Source organism: Bos indicus, chromosome 19 (assembly GCF_029378745.1).
Source record: "Bos indicus isolate NIAB-ARS_2022 breed Sahiwal x Tharparkar chromosome 19, NIAB-ARS_B.indTharparkar_mat_pri_1.0, whole genome shotgun sequence".
Lineage (NCBI taxonomy): Eukaryota > Metazoa > Chordata > Mammalia > Artiodactyla > Bovidae > Bos > Bos indicus.
This window is the reverse complement of record NC_091778.1, coordinates 35,948,697-35,973,784: the sequence shown is the minus strand read 5'-3', so window position 1 is coordinate 35,973,784 and position 25,088 is coordinate 35,948,697. Positions and strand designations below refer to the sequence as shown.

The 25,088-nt window shown below is 59.2% G+C and overlaps 1 protein-coding gene across 3 annotated transcripts in view; it reads left to right on the top strand.

Annotated features, from left to right (window-relative positions):
• The window catches only part of RAI1 (retinoic acid induced 1), a 103,666-nt gene that overhangs the window by 471 nt on the left and 78,107 nt on the right, over nt 1-25,088 (top strand). The window lies entirely within an intron of this gene.

Genomic DNA, 25,088 nt, shown 5'->3' with positions numbered 1-25,088 from the left:
GGGCCGCGGGGAAGTCGCTTTGTGTGCGGGGGGCGCGAGGTCACCGGATGGCAGTCGGAGGAGCTGCGGCGGGGTGGGGGCGCCCCGCGCCGTGGGACGAGGGCCGGGGCTGGTGCGAGGCGGGGGCGCGAGGACTGTGCGCGTGCTTGTCCCCGGGGGTACCCCGAGCGGGGGGTAGGGACCGGGGCATTCGCGACGCGCCGGGACCGGAGGCGAGCTTTGTGAGGGCGTCCGGGTGGGGGGCGGGGAGCCGACTTCTCTGGGGGCCTCTGGGCCTATCGGGGCCCTGGCGTGGGAGCCGGGGCAGCGAGGGCCGTGATGGGGAGGGGCGGCGTGTGAGGCCCTCGGCGGAGCCCCGATCCGTGCTCCGACGCGGGCAGGGGCGCCCGGGCCTGTGCGCAGGCCGCGCCACCGGGCAGGAAGCGGCCCGGGAGGCCGGGGAGCTCCGTCTCGGCCAGGCCTGGGGCGCAGGGGCCTTTCGGGGTGACGTCACGGTGGGGGCTCCGGCCACGCGAGTCCCTGGACGGACGGCGGCGCACCACCGGCCAGGTCGTTGGGCCGGCGCCTGGGAGACAGGAGACCCAGAGGAGGACGCGAGGGCCGGGCGCAAGGCGGCGTCGCCAAGTGCGGCGGGGGCGAGGGGGTGGCAGGACGCGGGGGTGACTTTGGAGCTTTGGTTGCCGGGGGCCGCCCAGGAGGGGCGGAGGGGAAGCGAAACACCACGCAGGCCCGAGGCCGTGGCGGCCCTAGCTTCCTGGGGCGCCCGTTTTCCCAGCGAGCGATTTCCCCTCCTGGGCTCTGGGTCGTCCTCAAATCCACACCCGGAGCCGGAGCGCGGCCCGAGTCGTGCCTGATCCGGGGAGCCCCCGACAGGGGCGGCGCTGGGACTCTGGCCCTGAATGAAGACGCCATCCGGAGTAACAATGCGCTTCTGGGGGGCTGGGGGAGGGGAGGCAGCACGCCTGAATGGCGACCCGGGCCTGGGCTTCCCAGGGTTTCCGCAGGCTCTCATCCGGGACCCACGCGGGACCCGCACGGTTCCCTCCACCCGCTCAACCCCCTGCCATTTGTCTTCCAACGCAGTGGCGTGTGGAGGATTCAAGGGCATTACATCTGGTTGCAATCCAGTTTCATGCCGCTGCTGGGCTGTTAAGACCTCGAGCTGACGTCAAAGCAGGGGAATTACTTCTTTTTATTTTATCTTTTTTTAGTTGTCTGCTGCCCTGGGAAGGGAGGCGGGGTGAGTTAGGCGAGCTCTGATGTGGAGGCGCCAGCGCCCTGGGAGCCTCGGGCTGGGGGCTCTGCTTCTCTGCCCGCACCAGATCCTCCATGCAGACCGACTCTGCCAGGGGTCAGGCCCACCCTGGGTGGGAGCGGCCCTCGCTGCAGACTCAGTGGAGGCCCCTCCCGACTGACCACACGGCTGCGTTTCCAGAGGCTTCCCTGGGACGTGGCCTCGCATCTGGAAACTGGCAAGGAATCTTTTAGTTTCCCACCCCGCCCCCCCACAGGAGCATCCAGGAGCGAGTCTTTAGGAGCAGTGGCCTTTTGGGTGACCCAGAGGGAGTGGACACAGACATTGTGGTTTGGGGGAGACCCTCACACTCAGAAGCCTTGGTTCCAGGATTGTGTGTCTGCGGGTGATCCAGAGCGGGCTGAGTGTGACCTTTCCAACAGCCAGGCACCCCGGCAGCTTCCTAAACACAGGGAGGTCACCCATTCTGCCACTTTGGACCAGGAGGCCTGTGCAGCAGGGCCCGGGCTGATTCCTCAGGCTCTTGGGTCTGGACTGCGGGTTCCAGGACCTCACCTGTGACCTGCAGTAAGAAACACATTTCAGTTCCCAGCTTCATTCATGCCCACTGTGTGTAACTGAAACGAAAGTTGAGTGAAATAGCTCTTTCCTCTGTTTTGTGCCCTGGTCTGATATTTTCTGTTCTAGTCTATTTGATTTTTTTTTTTAATTGCATTCTGTGACCCCTGAATTGATGTCACGATCCGCTAATGGGTCATACCCAGAGTTTGAAAAAACAGGCCTAGAAAATGAGTCTGCTTTCTAGTCATTCAACAAACATGAATTGAGGCCCTGACAGTGTCTCTCTTTTTGAATTACTCAGGTGACACATGGATTTGTTCTCATTGTGAAAAATGCAAATAACCCAGAGGTATATAGGGTAGAAGTGCCTCCAGTAACCCCAGTTAGCACTTTGAATGTGGTTTGCTGTTCACTTGTGCGTACACGTCTGACACACACAAACACAGAGCTTCCTCTTACCCCGATCTGGACCACGCCTCGCCTCGTGCTCTTCTCAGCTCCCCTTTCCCTTCCTGGGGTCATGCGGGGGTCATGGCAGGGGGAGCTCCAGGGGAAGGTGTTGGGTGATTCCTGGCTTTACCACATATTGAATGGGTTATTTATCTCTGTACCTCAGTGTCCCCATCTGTACAAAGAAGCTAATAACAGTTCCAGCCTCACTGGATTGTGGTGAAGCTTTAATGAGTCCACGCAACCCATGAATCTGAGAACAGTGTCTCTCCCAATAAACGCCAGCTGGCCTTGACACCGTTATTGTCACTACTGCCTTTCCATGGCCATCTGTGTTTGTACCTCATGCTTTAATAGTCACATGTGGCTGTGCGTGGATGTCTCTCCCCGCCCCCCGCCCCCAACATGTGGTTCAGCAGGCAGGACCAGGTGGAGCCCTGCAGGTTGGCAGTGTTCCCGTGGGAGAGGCACCTGGGCTCGCGGGCCCACCAGGTATTTCCCAGGGCCCACTATTTTGAAGTCCTGTGCTTAATACTGGACAAGGCAATGGCACCCCACTCCAGTACTCTTGCCTGGAAAATCCCATGGATGGAGGAGCCTGGTGGGCTGCAGTCCATGGGGTTGCTAAGAGTCGTACACGACTGAGCAACTTCCCTTTCACTTTTCACTTTCATGCATTGGAGAAGGAAATGGCAACCCACTCCAGTGTTCTTGCCTGGAGAAGCCCAGGGACAGGGGAGCCTGGTGGGCTGCCATCTATGGGGTCGCACAGAGTCGGACACGACTGAAGCGACTTAGCAGCAGCAGCAGTGCTTAATACACCTGCCTGCAAGGTCACAGCCCAGGGGTGGGACCCACATGGTACCCAAAGGGACAAGTGGGAGCTCCTGCCAGGTCTTGGGGGGGAGCAGGGCCTCCCATGGAAGAGCTGGCAGGTGTGCTGGGGACAGTGAGGGAAGGAGCATCTTTGGCGGGACTTGTTCCTATGAGGAGGGGCAGATGGGGACCACATGAGTCAGTTTCAGGATGGGGGATGGGTAGCCTGAGCATGAAGTCCAGAGGTGAGAGTGTCTTCACTTGGCCAGAGGTGGAGGGCTTTGTGGAGGTGAAGCTGCATGGCTGAGGGGACTTGGAGCTCAGGTAGGTGGGGAGGGGGGTGATCCTGGCGGTGGGAGCACACCAGTGGTTCTTTGGTGGCTGCAGCAGATGGAGCCTGTGTCCTGTGGCCAAGAGGGAGGACTTGGTTCATAAAGGCCGTGACGGGAGAGGCTAGCTTTTGCCCAACCTCTTCATGGGCCTCCCTGCCTCCATCCTGCCCCCTCCCGTGTGGGCCCCACTACAGGGTGACCTTTCTCCATCACGGCAGTGTCGCCCTGGGGTTCCTGTTGCCTCCGAATAAAGGTCTGCTCAGGAGCCCTTCCCAGGTGGGGGCCTCTCCTGTCCTTCGCCAGCTCTGCCCCTTCCCCTTCTGCTGCAGCAGACCCCCGCCCCCCCGGAGACAGCCCTGGCATTGCTGCCTCTGTGCTGCGTTGGCCCCAGCTTTTCCTTCCACCTGGGCTTCCCTGCACCTTTCTCCCTGCCTCCTGGGACCAAAGCAGACGTCCTGTCTCCTGCTCTGACCTCCGCGGCAGAACTGAGTCATTCCCCTTTGTCTACAGCTGAAGCATAGCGTTCATCACGGAATTAGCGGTAATTCTGTCGGTGTCTGTCCTCCCCAGGAGGCTGAGGCATCGAGGCCCAGGGCTTGGCCGCCTCCTCTCTGCAGCTCCACGGGCAAAGCGGGGGAGCACAGAGCACTCAGAAGCCTTCCCAGCAGGAAGGGGTGGGCGAGAAGGTGAGCTGGGGTGGGGCACAGTGTTGTTTTGGGGGTCCTATTGGGATCTTGGGGACTCTCAGGGTGCTGGTCAAAGGATTCTGTTTGTCAGACCATAGAGGAGACAAGTGAGGGGCCCCACTGCTCCCTGGGAGGGGGGATGGGGCGGGTGGGAAGAACTGGCTCATCCTGTTTCCCTGGGGACTGAGGCAGAGCGTGCCCTGTGCCTGGGTGGGTCACTGGGATCCAAGACTGGAATGTGACACCAGGGTGGGTGCCAGCGGCCGGAGGCGCAGACGGCTAGGCTGCCAGCGGAAAGCTTTTGCTCTGCTGGTTCTCGAATCCGTGTGAAGAGTGTGTGGGGTGGGGGGCGGGTAGCGGTGGGAGGAAAGAGCAACGTGGGAAAGGGCACTTGGTCAAGAGGGACAGGAGGATGGGCCAGGAGCACCAGGGCTCCCATGGGACCAGCCAACCATCACTCACCCAGCAGACACCCCCTCCCCGCCAAGTCCCCCCCTCTTGGCCCTGGGCTTGCAGGGCTCAGAGCTGAGAGGCTCCAGGCCGGTGGACAGCGGTCATACAGTTACTATGTGGTGACTGGGCTCAGGAAGGGGGTCCAGGGAGCCGGGAGGGGAGCGGAGCAGATGCAGTGGGGCAGGGCAAGGCAGGGGTGGGGGGAGGCGGAGGGGGTCAGTGGGGGGGCTTGGGCCGCTCTGGGCCAGAATGGGCCCCAGACAGGGGTCCCATGTGAGGTGTACAGACTCTGTCATACTTGGTCCCCTCCCTGGAGACCATGCCTCGGTCTGGTCTGGTCCAGTCGGGGCATCACGGCTGAGCAGTGGCACAGCCCTGGGTTTGGAGTCAGGACAGGGTTTGAGTTCCAGCTGCTGCTGCAGGAAAGTCACCCCCGCCCCCAGCACATTTCCCCTCCTGTCCGAACTCTGCATGCAGCATGTTCTGTCGTCTGGAAAGCCCAGGGTCAAGTCCAGGTGTGGCTGTCCTGCCGGGGGCTCCATCTCCCCACCTTCACATGGGCGCAGTCCCCGGCCCCTGGAGCCTACTGTGTGGAGACTCAAGTTGTTATTCCTCCCGCTGAAGGACTTTATGGGAAGAGGTGGCTGTGACCGCTCCAGTCCTGTCGTGACGTGGGCCGAAACTGAGAGTTTGGTGCCTGTTTCTTCCCCAGCCAGGTAGAGGTGGATGGATCGCATGGGTCTTGGTCACCTGGTGGGGCAGGTGAGAATTAGTTTTCCAGCCAGAATTTCTGCTTGCAAAGGGGCTTGGCCCTGGTGCTGTGGGGTGGACTCGGGTGGCAGCATAACCACAGACTCATTCATTTCTTCGTGCATTTGTTCCTAAATCACATAGTACCTCGCTCAGACCAGAGTGCGGGGAACACAGCTGTCAACACAAGACACTTGTAATACGGCAGTGCGGATAAGCACCTGCCTTTTGGAGTTCAGCGTCTCGGGTTCGCATCATGGCCCTGCTGCTTACTGTTTCTTTGCTCATCGGTGACATGGGGCGGGGGGTTGGGGGTATGTCAGCACTCGCCTCATGGGTTTGTTGGGAGAATTAGTGAGTTGATGCAGGTAAAATTCTTCAGACAGAGCCTGTTTTAATGCATAGAAATACATAGAAGGTGCTAGAAGATGGTTCATTTTTATTCTTGCCCTGAAGAATCTCGGCACCTGCTCCCTGCTGAGGGAGGGCAGTGCAGCCAGGGCTTTTCTGTGAGGCCTGACACCCAGGAAGCAGGTGGTGGCCCTCCGAACTCCTGGCCGCAAGCCCCCACCCCGGCAAGCCACAGCCTCCGGGGTCGAATCTTCCAAGGAGCCCTGGGGACAGGTGTCTACTTCAGGAGCCCAGTGGGTGAGGCCTGTCCGCCTGGGAAGGTGTAACCCTGCCTGGCACCAGGTGGGCTTCAGACTTCAAAAAGTAACTTCAGTATCAAGAATTGAAGCTGAGAGACTTCCCTGGTGGCCCAGTGGTGAAGAGCCACCTTGCCATGCAGGGAACTTGGGTTGGATCCCTGGTTGGGGAACTGAACTCCCATATGCTTTGGAGTAACTAAGCCGCCTGCCACAATGAAAGATCCCACGTGACAAGGGAGACCCCACGAGCTGCAGACCCAACACAGGCAAGTAAATTAAAAAGAGAACTGAAGCTGAGTGAATTTTCCGATTGACACCTTCAATCGACGGAGGCCACCAGACCACCTCTGGGTGTTCTTAGGCAGGTTCCTCCAGCTCTCTGAGCCTCTCTTTCCTCATATATCAGGTATCAGAAATGACACCACCAATTTCATAGTTTCTTTTCTAAGAGGACTGAACGAGAAGATGCCTGCAAAGCACTTGGCTGCGGTTGGCACATAGCAAAATGCTTAATAAATGTTGCCTATTAGTGATAATACTTCTCAGAATATGTCAGTTAAAAACCACCTGAGGGCCTTGCCTGGTGGTCCAGTGGCTGGGGCTCTGAGCTTCCAATGTAGGGGGCCTGGGTTCGATCCCTGGTCAGGGAGCTAGATCCCACATGCCACAAATGAAGATCCTGTACGCTGTCTTGAAGAGAGGAGATCCCACGTGCCACAGCCAAGACCCAACGCAGCCAAATAAATAAATAAATATTAACAAAACAAAACACTTGAAAGATTTCTTCTTGGGGGCCACAGCTCCTTAGAGATGTGAAGTTGTAAGTCTGTTACTAGCATGGGACAAAGAATTGTTACAATAAGGCAGAGACTCCGAGGCCCTGACACATTTAGCTGCTGAAGCACAATCACACAGGAGCCCAGGGCAGGGTGCCGAAGTGGGAACAGAGTTGGCTTTTACTCAGGTGCTCTTTGATGCTTTGAGAGTTATTCCTGCAGAAAATGGTAACCGTGGATCAGCACTGATACACAGCTGAGGTCAAGTGGGCCTGTCTTCTGGAAGCTTCTGTATGATGGGAAATGAAATTTGCATGTGATGATGCTAAGAGGTTAGAGAAGGACATGGCAACCCACTCCAGTATTCCTGCCTGGAGAATCCCGTAGACAGAGGAGCTGGTGGACTACAGTCCATGGAATCGCAGAGAGTCGGTCATGACTGAAGTGACTTTGCACGCATGCATGCATGCATGATAAGAGGTAAAATAAAAATCACCTGTTGGTGGGGTAGGGAGAGTTGTGTATTTGCTCATTTGGGGGCGGGCAGAGGTTGGGATGCAGGCCTCAGAGCAGTGGTTCTCAACTGGGAGTGATTTCGTCCCTCGGGTGGCCTGGGGCCCTGTCTGTAGATGTTTTTGGTTGTCTCCACTGGGGGAGGGGGTGCTGACATCTAGTAGGTTGAGGCCCGGGACATTGCTCAACATCCTGGGATGCACAGGACACACCCCCACAAGTTACCTGGCCCCAAACGTCAGCAGTGCTGAGGGGTTTGGGCAGCCTTGTCCTGGAGCCACGTGACGACATGGCTGTGCCCCTGCCCTTGTGAAGCCCTCAGTCTGGTAGGTGAGCAGACCTCAAAGACGTGACTGTGTGGATGTAGGTTCATTCACCTGTGACCCTGCTGCAGCTAAGAAGGCGCCCCTTGCAGCGGAGGCCTTGGAGGAGGGCATCCAGGCAGAGGTGGGGGTGGAGGGGTGCAGTCCCAGAAAAGGCTCAGAAGCAGAAAGGCAGAGGTGTGTGGTAGAAGGGGCAGATGCCTGGTGTGTGTCTGGGGCAACAGCAGACAATGACCCAGCCTCAAGACCAGGGACCTCTCTGCTTTGCTTGGTTTGAGGCAACTGCATCTCCCAGCATGCTGTGCTCCAGGGCACTGGGGTGGGGGGGTGCCCTGCGGAGGCCTGGTGGGTTGGTGGGAGGGAAATGCTGCCCTCTGGAGAGGTCCCAGCTCTGCCCCTTCCCTCATTTGCATCTGTCTGATAGATGGGAAAGAGAACTAGGAAAAAAAAAGAAGAGGAAGAACAATATTTTCATTTCAAACACAGGGATGAGGGAAATGGGAAGGAATCTGGTTTAGGACACCTTTGAGAGGAGCACAGAAAATCCCCACTGTGGCCCGAAATAGCACAAAAAACAGACATTTGGCCAGATCACACTTAATTGAGTGGCTCTCTTTTCTCGAGTCCAGCAGGATGTGGACGGTGCTGGCTTTGTTCCCTTGGGATGACAGTGACCCCCCCCCCCACCCCCACCCCCACCCCGGGCCCCCTGTGCTGGCTGCTTAAACAGAGGCCCTGCTCTCCCAGGCAGGACAGGAGCCCGGGGAGCTCAGCCTGAGCATTGCAGAGGGCCAGAGATGGTGACGGGGGGGATGCCCAGCAGCGGGGACAGGTGGGTGAAAGCGGAGGTAGGAGAGACCTGGTTCCTCTAATAAGTGGATGCCTGGCTCTTTGGCTGCTGAGAGGAATCATGGAGAAAAGCCATCATTTAATGAGTACCTGCTATTGTGCTCAGCACTGGGTGGTCCTCTCTAAGCCTTATTAACCAACTCCTATGGATCAAGGAACTGAAGCTCAGAGAGGTTAAGTGACCTGTGTGAGGTCACCCAGCGACCAAGTGCAGACCTGAGATTGGAAACCACAATCTGTTGGGCTCCAAAGCCAGGCCCTGCCTGTTCCTCATTCATCTCCTGGTGGTCACTCATCCATTCAGCAGATAATCTCTATGAAATAATACTGTGACCTGGTGGGGTTTTTTTTTTTTTAGGCCTCGGAGTCAGAAGTGGGCTTGAATTCTGACTAGAGCAGTTTCAGTCTCTGTAGCTTTCTCAATCAGAGCCTGCTTTCATCTGTCAAGTGGGCACAACCACACCTTTGTCCTGGAGTTGCTTTTAAGGGTTAAACTGCATGGAAGGGGACAGGAAGGGGAAGAGAGAGGCCCAGGGAGGTTAGGACCTGCCCTAGGCCACCCAGTGTGACGGTGCAGTGAAAGAACCCTGGGTAGAAGGAACCAGGCGGGATTGTGGTATCTCTGTGCGGTATCAGTGTTGGGTTTCATTATTTGATTGGGGAGAGAGGGCAGCCCCTACTCTGCAGGTAGAGAAGGTGGTGTGGAATGTGGGTGTTTATTTTTCTGTGTCTGTGAAAGCCCTGTTTCAGCTCAGGCTGATAGGGTGTCCCAAGACACTGCAGAGAGTGCCTGCCATGGAGACAGATCTGCCCAGGTGCTTGCCTAGCGTGGGCACTGAGAGGGTACCTCCCAAGCCAGGCTCCCAGTGCAGCCTGTAACCCTTCATCCTAGAGCCTGGTGAGCCTGGGTACCCTCAGAAAGAGCAAGGGTGGGTGATGGCCTTGAACCTGGGGTGTCCCTCCGCCTCCTCGAATTTGCCGTCCTGGCCCCATTCATCTCCTTATCTTCTGGCAGCCCCCTTGAGTTGCTGGGAGGGAAGTCAGGGGCAGCCTTCCTGATTGACAAAACAAGCCTTGCTCACAAAAGAAGGGAGATTGGCAGGACTGCTCTGGCTCCCCTCCCCCGTCCCAGTTTCTGGCTGCAGGCATCTCCTGCTTTGCCCAGGAGGCACCCCAAAATTCTGAGAGGTAGTGAGGGGGCTACAAAGCCATCAGACTGCTCTGGCTGGGTACCCCCAGAACCAAGAAGGTGGATTCTAGGGAGGATGACTGGCCCCTCCTTCCTTTCAGGAGTCTGGGAAGGCTTTCTGGAGAGGAAGCCAGGCCGGCAGGTAGCAGAGAAAGACATCGGATCCAGGGGGAGCAGCCGAGAAAGCAAACAAACAGGGCTTTGTGTGGTTGCAGATTGGCGGCTCAGAAGGGAAGCCGGCTGGTGGGAGGGGAAGGAGGGGGCGGGGGAGGGGACTGCAGGCCAGGCCAGTGCTCTGGGCAGAGATAGGCGGCTGGACCAGCCCAGGCTGGGCGGCCAGGGAGCAGGGAGTGCCACTGTGTGTGGACAGGCTTCTGGAGTCAGCCTGGCTGTGTCCCAGCCCTGCCACTTCACTCCTTAACAGATCTGGGCTTGTTTGCCCACCTACTGGGGCAGAGTCACTCACACAGGACTGGGGAGATAGTCATCCGGCCCGACTGGCCTGGCCCGTCGTGTGAACCCCCACCCTACAGGGATACAGGCCAAGAAAGGATCAGGGTCTGCCTGGCGGGCTGCCAGCTTGGCTGGGTCTCCTCAGAGGGCACTGAGGGGGCCTAGAGGGCAGCGGAGCAAAGGGTTCGTACTGTTCAGTAACAGATGCCTGGCATGTGGGTGGACAGAAGCTGGCATCTCGGGTCCTAGGCCCTGGAGCCCAGCATCCCCTGCGCTGATGGAGGGGCCATCTCGGGGGCAAATCCTGGACCCTAACAGGGCAGCCCGGGCTGGCCCGCCTGTCCAGGCGCGCGCAGCCCCACCACGGGGAGGGCTTGGTAGGAGCCGGCAGGCCAGACACAGAGGCAGCTGCATTACCGCCTCGGGGGCCATTTCCTCTCCTCCCCGACCTCGGGAGGGCAAACGCCCGCGCTTCCTGGCTTCCCTTCGCTCCCAGCGGCGCCCTCAAAGCGGCCAGGCTGGGGCCTCGGCGCATCAGGCCGGACGAGCCCAGCCAGGGCCGCGACCGCGACTCCGGAGGCCAGGGCGCGGGGAGGGGCGGGGTGGCCGCTGCGTCGCCATGGCAGCGCCCATCCCGGCGTGCCCCGCGCAGTCGCGGGGTGGGGATTCGAGGCCCCGCCCCTGGCCTCGGCAGACCGCGACTTCCGGGAACCGGGGCTGTGGGCGTGGCTCAGGCCCCGCCCCTCACGGCCCCTGGTTTCCGGGAACCGGGGCGCGGGGCGGGGCTTCCGGACGGGCTGGCGTCCCCGGGTTCTCGTCCCGGTCCGGGTCGGTTGCCTTGCGTCCCGTACTCCCCTACGGGCCTGGCCCTGGCTCTGCCCTTCCTTCGCCAGCTGCCTGCCTTGCTTGATGCCCTTTCGGGCCTCGTGCCTTCGGTGTCCCGCCGGTCACTCCCGGGCCTTAACCCCCGTCTTCCCCCGGGCACTCGGCTGACCTCTGCTCGCCCGCACATGGCCTGGGCAGGCCGCTGAAGGGTGCAGTCTTGGGCCTTGGAAAAAGTGTCCTGGGCGGGGGCAGCTGTCCTTGGCCTTTCGAGAACTCGCACTGGGAGGGTGAGAATGGACTTCAGTGGCCGCGGGAGGGACTTGATGTGGAAAAGAACTTATCAGGCCTGAGCATTTTGGTTTTTTAAAAATAAAATCAGGTTATAAAGGGCTTCCCTGATGGCTTAGACTGTAAAGAATTTGCCTGCAATGTGGGAGACCCGGATTCAATCCCTGGATTGGGAAGATCCCCTGGAGAAGGAAATGGCAACCCATTCCAATATTTTTGCCTGGATAATTCCATGGACAGAGAAGCCTGGGGCGCTACAGTGCATGGGGGTCACCAAGAGTCGGAGAGGAATGAGCAACTAACACTTTCACCAGGTTATAACCACGTTGATTTTAGAAAAACCTAAAAGTGCCAGATGACAAGCAAAAACCTCTTATAATTCCACCCCCAGAACATAATCATTGTCAGCATTTTTTCTCTAGACATACAGTAAACAACACGATATATGTAATAAATATAGAATATGGAGTCATGCTGTATATTTGGTTTTGTAAGGCCCTTGTGTTTTAATAGCTTTCTCCCCTACTACAGAAAGAGTAGTGATTATAGACTTCTGGAAAGTAAGGCAAATGGAAAGCAGTTCACCCAAACTCCCAGGCCCCAAAGGCAGCCTCATTTCACTCTTCTCTGCCCTGTCCTGGGGTCTTTTGTTAAAGGGTGCCGCCTTCTTCCTCTGTGAGCCATGTGATGTCCTGCTTTTCTCCCTTCCTGTGTGAAGCCTGCTCCTTTTCCCTGAGTCTGTAAGTCTGGAGAGAACTGGAACTGGATCTCGGGAGCTTCAGAGAGGAGTCAGACTGGGTGGCTGCTTCCTAACTTGGTTGGATCTCTCTCCATCTTTGTTGGACCCCAGGAACCCTTGCCCTGGCTCCTCAATTGCAGTCTGGTCAGGGGCCACCGAGCCCAGCCAGTGCCACCCAGCCTGTGCAGAGCTGTTGAAGACTTGTTGCCCCTGAGGAGACCAGGCTCCAGCAGCAAGGCCACACCGAGGTCCCAGACCTCAGTCACATCCGGGTCCCCCTTGCCCAGCCAGGTGCAGACTTAGCCTGTAGTTGGCCCTGTGGCCCCCTTCTGCTCCCTCTCTATGTCCTAGGAGCAGGTTTCTGCTGCCCTGGGCTGCTTGGCCTCCCCTTATAGGCCTGTAGGCCTGGCACCAGGTGCAGCCTCCCTCAGCTCAGCTGCCTCTTAAACTCCAAGCTGCCCTGGCCCTACCCATCTCCGCTGCCAGGCCTTCTTTCTTCATTCCTAAGCAGTTCAGTTCTGACACATCCCAGCCCTGCGTGAAACAGACCTTGGAAAATCAGAGCTGCCAAGGATGGACCGGCATTTAAAAGGCATTTAAGACTTGAGGGGAAGGCGGAAGAGGGGAGAGAGTGCAGGGCCCTGTCCCTGGGCAGCAGCTGGATTTAGTGGATGGAAAATCACAGAACGCACCCTTCCCTGGGAAGAGCACCCTGGGAAGAGAGGGGCAGGTGGGGTACCAGGTATCATGCCCCACTGGCCACCACCCACAGTCACCACCACATGTTCCCAAAGTGAAAAGATGTGTGAGGGCTGTTGGGAGCCTGCAGCCGGCAGCCTTGTAAATTGTGTTCTCTTAGCAGGTTTATTCGTTTATGAAATATTGAAGCCCCATTTCGCTTTACCTGTAGCAGGGAGGCAGCCAGGTTGGGGCTGAGATTAATGCTCTGAACATGACTTATTTATCTGGAGCCGCTCTTCTGGGCTGGGTGCTGCCTGCCATATGGAATGTAACCAGGCGCCAGGATGAGTGTGTGTTTGTGTTCCTGGGCGTGGGGGGCTGTGTGTCTGTCCATCTTTGAGGGGGTTCCATACTGGAGGGTGATGATTCTCGCATGCTTACTGTGTCCAGGTGTGTATATGAGTCTGTGTGCTAAGAGTGTGCCTGTGTGTACAGTGCGGTACCTGTGTGTGGGTGGGTAGGGGTTGGAGAATGAGTTGAGGGGTTTTGCGAGCAGGTTTGTGTGCTCATATCTGTGGTTGTGTCCTCAACATGGGATTAGGGTTGGGGGGCAGATGTTCCTCTGTGTGTGTGTCTGCATTTGTGGTGGGGCCCCAGGTGTGCCGAGTGTGTGTCTGTTGTGTGTGAGCCCGTTTCAGTGCGCACGTGGCATGGTGCAGGACTTTTGTGTCAAAGGCAGAGTCGGTGGCACCGACTGGGTTGTGGGCTGTCTGCTGCCCCAGCCGTGGCCTGGGAGGAATTGATGCCTGATGCACTTGTGTTCTGTGACCCTTGTGTGGCGGGGCCTCAGGCTCCGGGAAGGACTGGCGTTGGGGACTGAAGAGACACTGGCAGCCCCTGGCACTCTTCCAGCAGAACTGAGCCTTCCTTGCCCTGTGACTCAGAGACCAGAAGGAACCCTGGGGTCAGGGTGGTCCAGGCCCACATCTCGTGGATGGGGACAGCCAAGGTCCAAGAGCACACAGCCTGTGATAGCCACGGTAGCCCTGATACTGGGCGCGGCTCTGGCTGCAGTGCTCTGCTCAGGGCACCCCCCGACAGCCCCGTCACCTCATCTTCCTCTTCCGTGTCCTGGGGGTGGATTCCCAGCCATCCTCCTGTAGCACAGGGCAGGCAGGACTTGGTTGGCGGATACCAACTTGGTCGGCAAGTTGAGTCCTGCTCAGAGGCAGGCAGCAAGGACAGCCAGGGATGTTGGGGGCACTCGGCTTGGGGCCCGAGTCCCAGGAGGGAGTCCCAGCTCTGGGGGTGGCACGGCGCCGGGGCATCACCTCTGTCCTTTCCCGGCAGCAGCCCCTCACCCAGATGCGGCCCAGACATGGCCCATGGCATTTGGTTTTCCTCAGCCCGTGACAGCCCTCAGCTTCCCCCACCTCGGCAGCTAATGTGTCTGTCACTACTTTCCTAATGAGGATGCCCAGGGCCCCCCTGGGAGCCATACCTTTGCAGGCCAGCCGGCAGCTGCGGGGGTGGGCTGGCCTCGGGGTCAGGCTGGGGAAGGGGGTGAGCCCCTCTCTTGCTTGCAGCCCCCAGCCACGGGGGCCTCGAGGTCCGTCCAGGCCCTGAGACTGCTGTGTGGAGGTGGGAGGTCCTGGGGGGCTTGGGGAGGCAGGAGCCCACCCCAGCACACATTTTTTTCCTTTGGCCCTGCGACTGTTTGTAATCACAGAGCTTCATTTGGCCTATAGATGTGTTTGCAGGCCTACTGTGCGTGCGACCAGAATCCTCCGAGATCTGGGTGTTTCTGCGCCCCACCCTCGTGGAGCTGCCAAAAGCAGGAAAGACAGTAATCATATCAGCTGTTTGCGTCATTATGTGGCCTGTACAGGAATGGGAACACGCGTTCATCAGGAGCCAAGGCAGACCCGGAGCAGTCTTGCAGAGTTCCTCAAACTAACGGAGGGCAGGGGTCCTGTGTGAGGGGGGCTGCTCGCCTCACCTGAGAGGCTCAGCCAGGACTTGAGGGAGTCAGGAGACCCACACTTGTGCTGTGGGCCCCAGGCCACTGCCCACCTCCTGTGGGCTCCAACACCTCTGGAACTCAGAAAGCAGGTCTCTTCTCTCCCAGTGCTCTTTGCCCTCCCCACCAGGGCCCTCAGGATATCTCAGCAGCAGCCTTGACTTTGGAATGCCAGAGGCACTGCCCCAGGGGGCCCAGGAGGCCCACCATTCCTTTCTTTACTCTCACAGAGGCCACTGGGAGGGGTGGGGGGCGGGTACTGCAGGAGACTGGGAAGAGGTGAAGCCAGAGCATCAGGTCCCTCCCCGGCGGAGGGCGGCATCAGTTCACTTGTTCCCCTGCCTGCGACTGTGTTCTGGACACCTCTAATTGCCAGGCTCCCTGCTGTGCATTAGACCAGGTGCCACGATGCGTGTCATCCTGCCACATCTGGCCCCCAGGCCCAGTATGAAGGCTCACCAGTGTTTAGGGGGGAAAAAAGCAAATGAGTTGCCAGGGAGCAGTCCTGGGAGATTTCACCCCAATTCCGGTTTACAGCTCACCTGGACCATTGCCATCTGCCTCCCTCAAGGCCACACCTGGTGGTGTGGCCCCCAGCCCAAGGCCCAGGCCTCCTCCTGGCCACAGTCTGCACATCTCCCCGGCGGCCCAGCCGTCTCACCCATGGTGATGTGGCTTCCTGCTTGTGAGCCAGCCTCAGGAGCCAGAGCACCTGGTGAATCAAGTCCTGTCTAGGCCTCGGTTTTCTCCTCTGTTAAATGGGGGTCACAGGGACTTCCCTGGTATCCAGTGGCTATAACTCCGTGCTTTCAGTACAGGGGGCCCAGGTTCAATCCCCGGTCAGGGAACTAGATCCCACATGTTGCAACTGAAGATCCTGTGTACCTCACCTAAGACCTGGCACAGCCACATAAATAAATAAATATATATTTTAAACGGGGACCACAACAGGAAGTACCCACTAGAGTATCTAGGAAGTATCCTAGAGTCACAGGAGGAATTAAGTGAGAGAATTTTTAAGTGCTTAGAGCTGGCTTCAGTGTCAGCTGCTGCTCTGGTGTTGAATCAATAGGTGCCTGCTGGCTGAAGCCTGGGTTTGTCTCCACTGCCCAGGACCGTGTGTGTCACACGCACCTCCAGGCCCATTTACCCAGCTGTTTCTTTGGGAGAGAGACACCTGTTGGACCTTGTGCCTTGCAGTCCAAAGACCTAATCTCAGGACCTGGACTGGAGCCCCTGTGAATGGGGCTCCTTTGGGTGGGGTCCCCCCCTCCAGGCTGACTTGGCTTGGGTCCCGACAGCCTCGGGGGCCCACGGCCCTCAGAGCGTCCTCTCGTTCGTCTGCTAATGAGCTGCATGGATGCTTCATGGCCTTGAGCATGGGTTTAATTGCACTTACCAACTGCCAACCCTTCGGCCTTCATTACCCGGAAAGGGCATCGGGTGGGGGGAGGCTGGATGGACTGAGGTAGGGCTGGCGTGGAGGTTAGAATAATTGGTTTGCCGCCCGGCCGTCTCCGGCTTGGTGTTCAGGGCCCTGCTGCCTGTGATCCAGCCTCACCCTCTCGCACCCACAGTAACAATGTGCCAGGCCCTCGGGGTCAGACTCCACGTCCCCTCTCCAAGGCCCACCGCCTCCCTCTCGGCCTCACCTTCCTTGTCTTTCAGAGGCCAGTCTGCTGCCTGAACAAAGGCTCTCTCCGTCATCCCTGAGGTCCAGCCCTGCCCCTCTGAGGCGAGGCTCTGTGTCCGAGGCAGTGCATTCTGGTCCCCGTGCTGGGGGTGGGGCAGCCCAGGCTGCCTGTTCTAACTGCCCTGCCCCCGCATGCCCCTCAGCGGGCACAAGGGTCGGGGGCTGTGGGGCTGCCCTGTGCCCTCTGCCCGGGCTGGGGGCCCTGAGGCCATAGGGAGCAATGGGGACCTTTGGGAGCATTGAGGCTCAAGATGCTCCCTGTGGGACCGGCTCTGCTCCTCCCCAGTCCCCTGTGAACTGCTGGGGGGATCCCAGGCCAGGGCAGCCCATGGCCCCTTCTCTTGCTGGGTCTCTCCCTCCCACCCTGTCCTCTTTCTTGTGGAAGGGGAGAAGGGAAATGGGGCACAGGAGGACCAGTCAGTGATTTCCTCAAGATGCCCTTCTTCACGCTGCCCTCTCCCCTTCCCCTGGGACCCCAGCCCCCTTCCCTCTGGTCTGCACCCCCTTGTCTCCCGAGTGGCTTTTGCTCCATGCCGCCTTGGAAGCCGACTCCTACTTTGGCTCTGTCAGATTCCTTGGGGCTCTGCCTGCCGAAGACCCCTGCTGGATCCCTGTGCTCGAGTGAGAGAAGGAACAATTCTAAGGAAGCAGGCAGCGTCTCTCAGCCCAGCCTGGGAAGGTCAGGAGATGGCGTGAGCTCCTCAGAGTGGCTGGTACTGCTTTCCAGGCAGCAGGGAGTTGGAGCAAAGGCCTGGGAGGCGGAGGGGAGGGACAACTGCATGAACTCACAGACGGATAGAAGTGGGGGCAGAGGTCCATTGGCCAGCCCACACTCTGCAGTGGCTCCTTGCCTCCTGGAGGCCGGATTCGTCCCTCTGAACTCTGACCCGAGAGTGAAAAAGCTGGTTTAAAACTCAGCATTCAAAAAACTAAGATCACGGCATCCGGTCCCATCACTTCATGGCAAATAGATGGGGAAACAATGGAAACAGTGACAGACTTTATTTTCTTGGGCTTCAAAATCACTGCACATGGTGACTGTAGCCATGAAATTAAAAGGACGCTTGCTCCTTGGAAGAAAAGCTATGACCAAGCTAGACAGCTTATTAAAAAGCAGAGACATTACTTTGCCGACAAAGGTCTGTCTAGTTAAAACTATGGTTTTTCAGTAGTCACGTATGGATGTGAGAGTTAGACCATAAAGAAAGCTAAGCACTGAAGAATTGATGCTTTTGAACTGTCGTGTTGGAGATGACTCTTGAGAGTCCCTTGGACTGCAAGGAGATCCAACCAGTCCATCCTAAAGAAAATTAGTCCTGAATATTCATTGGAAGGACTAATGCTGAAGCTGCAGTTCCAACACTTTGGCCACATGATGTGAAAAATGGACGAATCCGGAAAAGTCCGGAATCTTGGAAAAGACCCTGATGCTGAGAAAGATTGAAGGCGGGAGGAGAAAGGGACAACAGAGGATGAGATGGTTGAATAGCATCACCGACTTGATGGACATGAGTTTGAGCAGACTCTGGGAGTTGGTGAGGGACAGGGAGTCCTGGTGTGCTACAGTCCGTGGGGTTGCAAAGAGTCGAACACAACTGAGCGACTGAACTGAAGTGAACTGAATCCTGACCGTCTCATCTCAGGACACAGCCTGGCCTCAGCCTGCTTCCCCTCCAACAGCACAGCCCTTGGTGTGTACTGTGGGCGGCCGTGTGCGGGCAGGTGGCGGTGGGGGGTCGGCAGGGACCTGGTGGGGCTCAGTGGCAATTGGGCCTGCTGGGCGGGCCTCTGCTGGTTGCCTGGGGTCCCGGCAGCCCGTCCTGTCTGACCCAGACGTCCTTGCAGACAGGATGGAGGTGAGCGGGCAGACTGCCAGGGGTGTCAGGTGGTAGCCCAGCTGGAAGGACAGTCCCCTCCAGTTAATGAGGTGGTGGGAAGCTGGGGGGCCGTCTCCAGGCTCTGCTCTGGCCCGTCTGGGGGAGTGAGGCTCACGTGGTTGAGCACCTGCTGTGTGCCAGGCTCTGTGGGAAGCCCTTGGTGCCACCCACAACGGGGACCCTGCCCCGTCTCACGGTGCAGATGGAGGTGCCAAGGCTTGCGGTATGATGCAGCGGCTGGAGTCACTCACGTGGGGGTGGGTCGTGCCCCTTCAAGCCTGTGCATGTTCCCATGGGCCTGGGGAGGGGGCTGTGCCCTTTGCAGTTCTCTCTCAAGGTGGATGCACATAGCAGATGCTGCATGGATGCTGAGGCCCGGGACAGGGGGCGAGTGTGAGCTTCCCAGGCAGTGAAAGGTTCTGCCTCCCACCTCTCTCCCGCCCCCACCCCAGCAACTGAGGGGTGGGGGCATTTAGTGGGTCAGGGTACTCGGAAACTCCAGGCTTGAGGAGGACAGCTGCCCTCGGAGGCTGGCCTGAGGGGCACTGCTTGCGGGGCTGTAAAGGGGGGGGGCTCTTTCTGCTCCTGGGCACAGAGACTTTGGGAGGGAGCAGGTGAGAGGAGCACCTTCTCCTGGCAGCCAGAGTGGGAGTTTGCACCCGTAAGCTTCCTAAGGCCCAGGAAGAGGATGAATTGTGATCTGAGGCTCAGGTTGGTGGGGGGAGGGGGCAAAACCAGTACAGTCATAACCGTAAGAGCCCAGAGTTGGTGTCAGTTATCACTCACACCCCATTTACAGATGAGGACACAAAGGCTCGGGGTGGGGGTGGGGCTCAGGTCAGAGTGAGGTGGGGTCTGGCTCCAGGTGGATCTGCTCTCGACCCCACCGCCCCCTTTTCTTCTCTTCTTCACTGCTCTGCACAGACCCCCCCTGCAGTGTGGCTTCTCCAAAGGCCCCCCAACCTTGTTTTCAGACGTCCTGGAAGGTGGCACCACTCTCCATCCTTTTCTGGCCTCCCTGATGGGACTGTCTTTGGGAGCAGGTGCCAGCCGCTCAGCCCAGCTCCTCAGAGTGTGGCCCAGGTGGTCAGAGCCACAGGCTCACCGGTCCGGAACTGGGGACGCTCCCTCAGTGGACCTGCTGGCAGGAAGGTGGAGTGTATGTCACCACCGTCACTTCTGGGGGTTCCTGGCTGAGGCTGTGGGTGCTGAGGCATTGTGACAGTCAGGCTGTGGTGGACAGGGACTTGTGGCCTCATCTCGGCCATGTGGAGCCCCACAGGGTGACCTTGGCCCGCCCGCCTCTCTCTCACAGTCTCCGTTCCTCTTGAGATTTGGGGCCCGCGTCAGGGGTATCTGGGGCTGGGACGCGGCAGGGTGAGGAGGCTCTTTGTGCTGGGGACAGTCATCGAGGCAGGGCAGTCCTTGCCCCTGACCGGCCTCAGCAGAGGAAGCTGAGGCCTGTGCCCGGAGGAGGGGCCTCAGTGGGGTTTGTGAGCACCCAGAATCACTGAAGTGAGTTCTCACCTCAGGGTCTGCATGTGATCCATGCAGGGACCTCAGGGGCCAAGCCATGTGATCTCAGAGGTTCACTTCACTCTCTGGGCTTTGGTCATCTCGTCTCATCTGGAAAAGGGGCTGTTCACCGCGCCCACTTCAGAATAGCACCGTGGGCATTAAGGGAACTTGCACTTCAGGCCTCAGCCCAGCATCCAGGGCACAGGAGGTCCTGCGTGAGTGGTCTTTGTTGTTCGTGTTGACAGTGGTGTCATCAGAGGTGTCATTCCAGCTTTTGGCTCAAAATCCTGGTTTCCCATCCTCCTGAGTCCACAGTACAATGAGCTTGCAGCTGGACGTCTTGTGCTTGGGCTGGGGGTTACGTGACCAGTTTTGACTTGTGTGTCCTTCTGTGGCCAGGTGTGTCGCTGCCAGGGCCACCTACCAGGCCTCTTTCTTGGTCCAGAGGGGACGCCTTGGGGAGCAAGAGCCTCCCTGCCGCCCCGCCGGACTTGCAGTGTGAACAAGAAATAAACCTTTGTTGTTTTGGGCCCTTGAGGTCTGGGGGCTTTGTTACCACAGCGTAGCCTAGCCCACCCGGACTGCTGCATGGTGGGCGTTGTCAGCATCGTGTTCAGGTCTGATCCCCACCAGGTCCGTGCGGGAGACCGGGAGGTGTGGAGGAGATCTGGCAGAGAGAAGAACATTGTCGCTGACCTGTTCCTGGAGTCTGTCCACTCACAGCCTCATCTGTTCACCTTCTCGCTAGTCATTTCAGTCATTCATTCATTCAGCAGTGTCCCTTGAGCACCTGTCCACCGGCTCAAGGGAGCCCACAGGACGCTGGGGAGCTGGAGACCGTTGTGTGGGGCAACGGTGAGGGGTGGGTGGAGTGGGGACCCTGAAAGGGTGGTGGGCACCAGACTCTCAGAGTCAGGCAGAGGGTTCTGCCCCAGAAAAGTCTGAGAGGCGGCAAAAGAACTGGGCAGGTTGGGTGTGGCCAGCAGGGCTGGAGCCAGGTCACGGCCAGGCTGGAGGAGACTTTGGCCTTTGGCTGAAGGACGAGATTGAATCATGGGTGAAACAGGAGACCAGCTCTTGGAGAGGGAGACCCGGTAGGAGGCTGAATGGAGGACCCGGGGGGCAGGGGCCAGACGGGGTCTGAAGAAGAAGGGCAGGCAGAGCTGGGGGGTGGCCACTGGGTCCTGGGGATGCAGAGGGTGGGCGGGGACGCCCTGCACAGGGACAGGGAAGGTTGGGGGACCAGCGTGGTCAGTGCCTGAGCAACGTCCGGGATGATGTCCAGGATGCAGGTTCATCAGTGGACTGAAGGGAAGGGCGACCACCCTTCCAGGCCCAGATCTGACCACTGGTTTGGGGACGGGCCTGGGCTGGGAGGGGCAGCACGTGTCTTCCCTGGGCTGTCTCCGGAGAAAACCAATTGGTCCTCCAACAGGGGGAGCGTTATAAAGGTTTGGAGCGCAGGCTTTCCTCTCCCAGAGAGCAGGTGTTCTACCTGTTCCCATGTATTTCCTAGGGCTTCCCTTGTGGCTCAGCTGGTAAAGAATCTGCCAGCAATGTGGGAGACGTGGGTTCGATCCCTGGGTTGGGAAGATCCCCTGGAAGAGGGAAAGGCAACCTACTCCAGTATTCTTGCCTAGAGAATCCTCATGGACAGAGGAGTCTGGCGGGCCACAGTCCATGGTGTGGCAAAGAGTCGGACATGACTGAGTGACTGAGCATAGCAGAGCACATGTGTTTCCTGAGCCCTGCCCTAGGCCAGGTGCCACTCTGGGTGCACGCTGGGAAACAGAGCGAGGGTCCTGCCCTGCTGGAATGTCTGTTCTAGGGGGAGGATATCAGAAGGTGATAGATGCAGTGAGGAAAAAGCAGTGCAGGGAAGGGGCTCAGGATTGGGGAGATGTTTGCAGCTTTAAATTCAGGTGTCAGGAAAGGTCTCACTGAGCAGGTCACTCGAGGGAGGTCGGTGGGCCTGGGGAGACGTCTGGGGGAACGGCCAAGCAAAGGCCCTGAGGCAGGAACGTGTTTCATGTGTCGCACAAACAAAGGGGCCAGTGTGACGGGGTGGAGTGTGGGGGCGGGGGGTCTGGACTTGGGAGTGACCTCCAGGCCCTGGCTGTACTTTGCCTTTCACCCCAAGAGCTGCCCCGGGCTCACAGGCTCCCTGGGGACTGGAAGGGTCAGCAGAGCCCAGAGAGCAAGAAAAGGTTCCTGAAGCCCTCAGGCCCTGCGGCCACCCCATCCCCCAGCAGGGACCCTGCCCTCCCAGTCCTCACCACCCCCCCACCTTGCCCCCCTCCAGCTTCCCTTTACCCTCTTCTCTGTTCCCTTTGACCCCAGGGCCACTCAGCCTATGGGTCTGCATCCTCTCCAAGCGTGCCTGACCCAGGGGAGGCAGCAGGGGTGGGGCTGGCCTCTCTGGGAGGAGACCCCTTGATGAATGTGAGTACTCACAGCCCAGATCACAGGGCTGGGCTCCTTCGTCTTCCTGACTGCCCCTCCGGCTGCTCTCCCTCCCCAGTGAGGCTGCAGATCAGGTGGAACCGAGATCTCAGTGCTCCTGGGTGGGTCTGTGGAGGAGGGGGCGGTCATGGTCTCCCATGTCCTGCACACCTGCTGTGACGTCCCCAGCAAATCATTGTTTGTCACGCTTGAGACTCAGAGAGGTTCTGTGTCCCCGCATCCCTGTCTTTCATGGGTGGCTGTCTCTACCACACTCCCTTTTAGGGACCAGGGATTCCAGACATGGTGAGGGACACAGGGTGATGGCCCAGAGCCTGGAAACCGGGCCCCTGCCCCGGGCCGGGTGCCAGTCCACTCACCCGAGCCTGTGCTGTCTCAAATCCTTCGGCCCTAGCAGAAGCGCCCACAGTGTCCTGACCTTGCAACTGTGGGGGGTGGGGGTGAGCCCTGGGCCCCTGCCCCCAGCTCTAGGCATGGGGGGAGCACTCCGAGATGGGCTGGGCTGGGCTGCTCCTTTTATGGGAGGGGAGACAGGTCCAGGGAGAAGGGGCTCGCAGCAGGGGTGGGGCTGCAACCTGGGGTTTCCCCTGTGCTCTGGCCTCCACCTGAGGACAGTCCCGTCCCAGCCTGGGTGGAGCAGAGCTGGGAGCACCCCTGCCCCTCGCAGTTCCTCTGGTTCAGCTGCTCCCACTCCCTCAGGAATGCCCCTTCTCCACCCCAGCCGCCGCAGCCCCCGCTTCCTCCTCCTGCGGGCCTCTTGGCCTCCGGCTCCAGTTACCCCTGTTCCACCACACCTGTAAGCTGACCCTCTGCCACATGGCTGCCTCCCATCCCAGCCTGGAGCAGCAGCCGAGCACCCCGGCTGCCCCCCAGTCTCCATCCTGTGCAGCCCTGGGTGTGCACCCGCTCTCCCTGCCCTTGCAGACCCTGACTTCCCCACTCTGGATCAGGCTGCAGCCTCCAGACCTGACTGAGGACCAGCTGGACTTTGGGAAGGCAGGTCCCTGCTCTGGCTCCTTGAACCCTCATATTGGGTCCAGAGTGGCGTGTCCGTGGGGTGCCCGGGCACACAGCCTGCAGCTTTGCTCTGAGTCTCAGGGGTCCCCGGGTACCCGCCCTGGGCCTGGGGCATATGTGTGCCTGCAGCTCCTGGGGAGCGGATCTGCTTATCCTGGAGCCAGAGGGTGGGAGCCTGAAGAGGCAGTTTGAAGACTCGTTGTTTCAGGAGAAAGCCCTGCAGCCCACACTCCCCTGGATGCCAGCTGCCCCCTGCCACTGGTCAAGCTCACGGGCACTCACACCCCTCCCACACCCTGCAGGGCCTTGTGTACAGACATGCAGCTGGCCTTGGCCACACAATCACGTGCACACTTGCTGGGCTCTGTGGCCCCTAGAGCCCAGTCAGGCCTGGCGGCCGCAGTGAAAATACCTCAAGCAAGCTGGTCACTGAGGAGCAGCCCCTGGCTCCTGTGGGTGCTGCTCTGCCCACAAACACGTGTGCACACATATGTACTGCCAGAGGCTTGCTCCCTGCTGCTGCTGTGGCGATTCTTCCTCTTGGCTTTGGCTGTGTCTCATAACCCCCTCCCCAGAGCTGGGCTCTGCCGGGAGACCCCCTCATGCCTGGCCCATGGGGAAGACCTGCCCAGCACTCTCAGTGCAGGAGATGGGCCTTTTGCTGGAGGCCCTGCTGGCCCCAAGTCGGGCGCGACAGGCCTAGGCCCTGTGACTGGCACAGGCTGCTCCGCCCTCACCTTGGCACCTGCCCAGCAGCACCTGTGCCTACCGAGGACTTGCCCCCCCTCACCTCAGAGGTGGGGAGACAGACAAGGAAGTGGGGAGAGGCTGCTTCAGGGAGCTGGGCACACCTCCCCCACACCCCGCCTCCTTTGAGACTGCCCCCTGGGAAGCCTGTGCATTCTTAGATAGGACCTTCAGGGCCATTTTCTCCAACCGCCCAGAGAACGCAAGTGTCTTGCCAAAGGTCACACAGCAAATCCATGGCACAGCTGACCAGACTTACACTAGAGCTCTGGGGGTCCCATGTGTGCATGGTAGGGGTGTAGAGGGGCAACAGGCGGGAGGGAGGAGGTGGGGCTGGGTTCCCAACGAGCCTCCCCTCCCCTCTCCTCCCCTCCCCTCCCCTCCCCTTTGCTGCTCTCCCTTCTCTCCCTCGCACGGTTTGTTTGGAGAATGACTCACAGGAATGCAGCAAAATCCTGATGGATGAGGAGGCAGGGCTGCAGTACCGGAAACCTCTCCAGGATAGGGAGGCGGACTGAGCTGGGGGGCCAGGGAGGCTGGCAGTCAGGGGGCCCTGCGTGCAGGTGGGGAGACCAAAGCCCTGGGAGAGCTCCAGGCGCTGGCCACCATGGAGCCTGCTGTCATGCATGTGAACACGCGCATGTGTGCACACGGACACACTGGCAGACGCATGCACAGGCACACGCATACTCTGGCACACATACACACCAGCACACGCACACACACACACACTGGCATACACATGCACACACACACGCCCGCACACACACACATGTGGGCCCAACTGCAGCAGCCCCTCTGGGCTCCAGTCCTCCCACCTCTTCTCTAGATCTGACCCCCCACCCACCAGGCACCAACCCTGAGTTTTCCATTGCTGTGCTTCCCACAGGTGCACAGGAGGTTGACAAGTGTGAGTGCTGAGCGTGACCCCAGCTGGACCCTTCTCGCCCACAGGTCATAGCAGAACCCTCGGGGCAGGAAGCCTGCCTCCTAAGGGGCCCTACTGTGTTGGGCGTGGCTGAGGCCAGGTGGACAGGGTGCCCCCAGCTCTGTCAGAGGGGGTGTGCGGTGGACCTGAGCAGGTAGGTCAGGTGGACCCTTTAGCAGGGCTTGCAAGAGCAGGCACAGGGCACAGCAGCCACCAACGTGGTGGGGGCTCTGGGG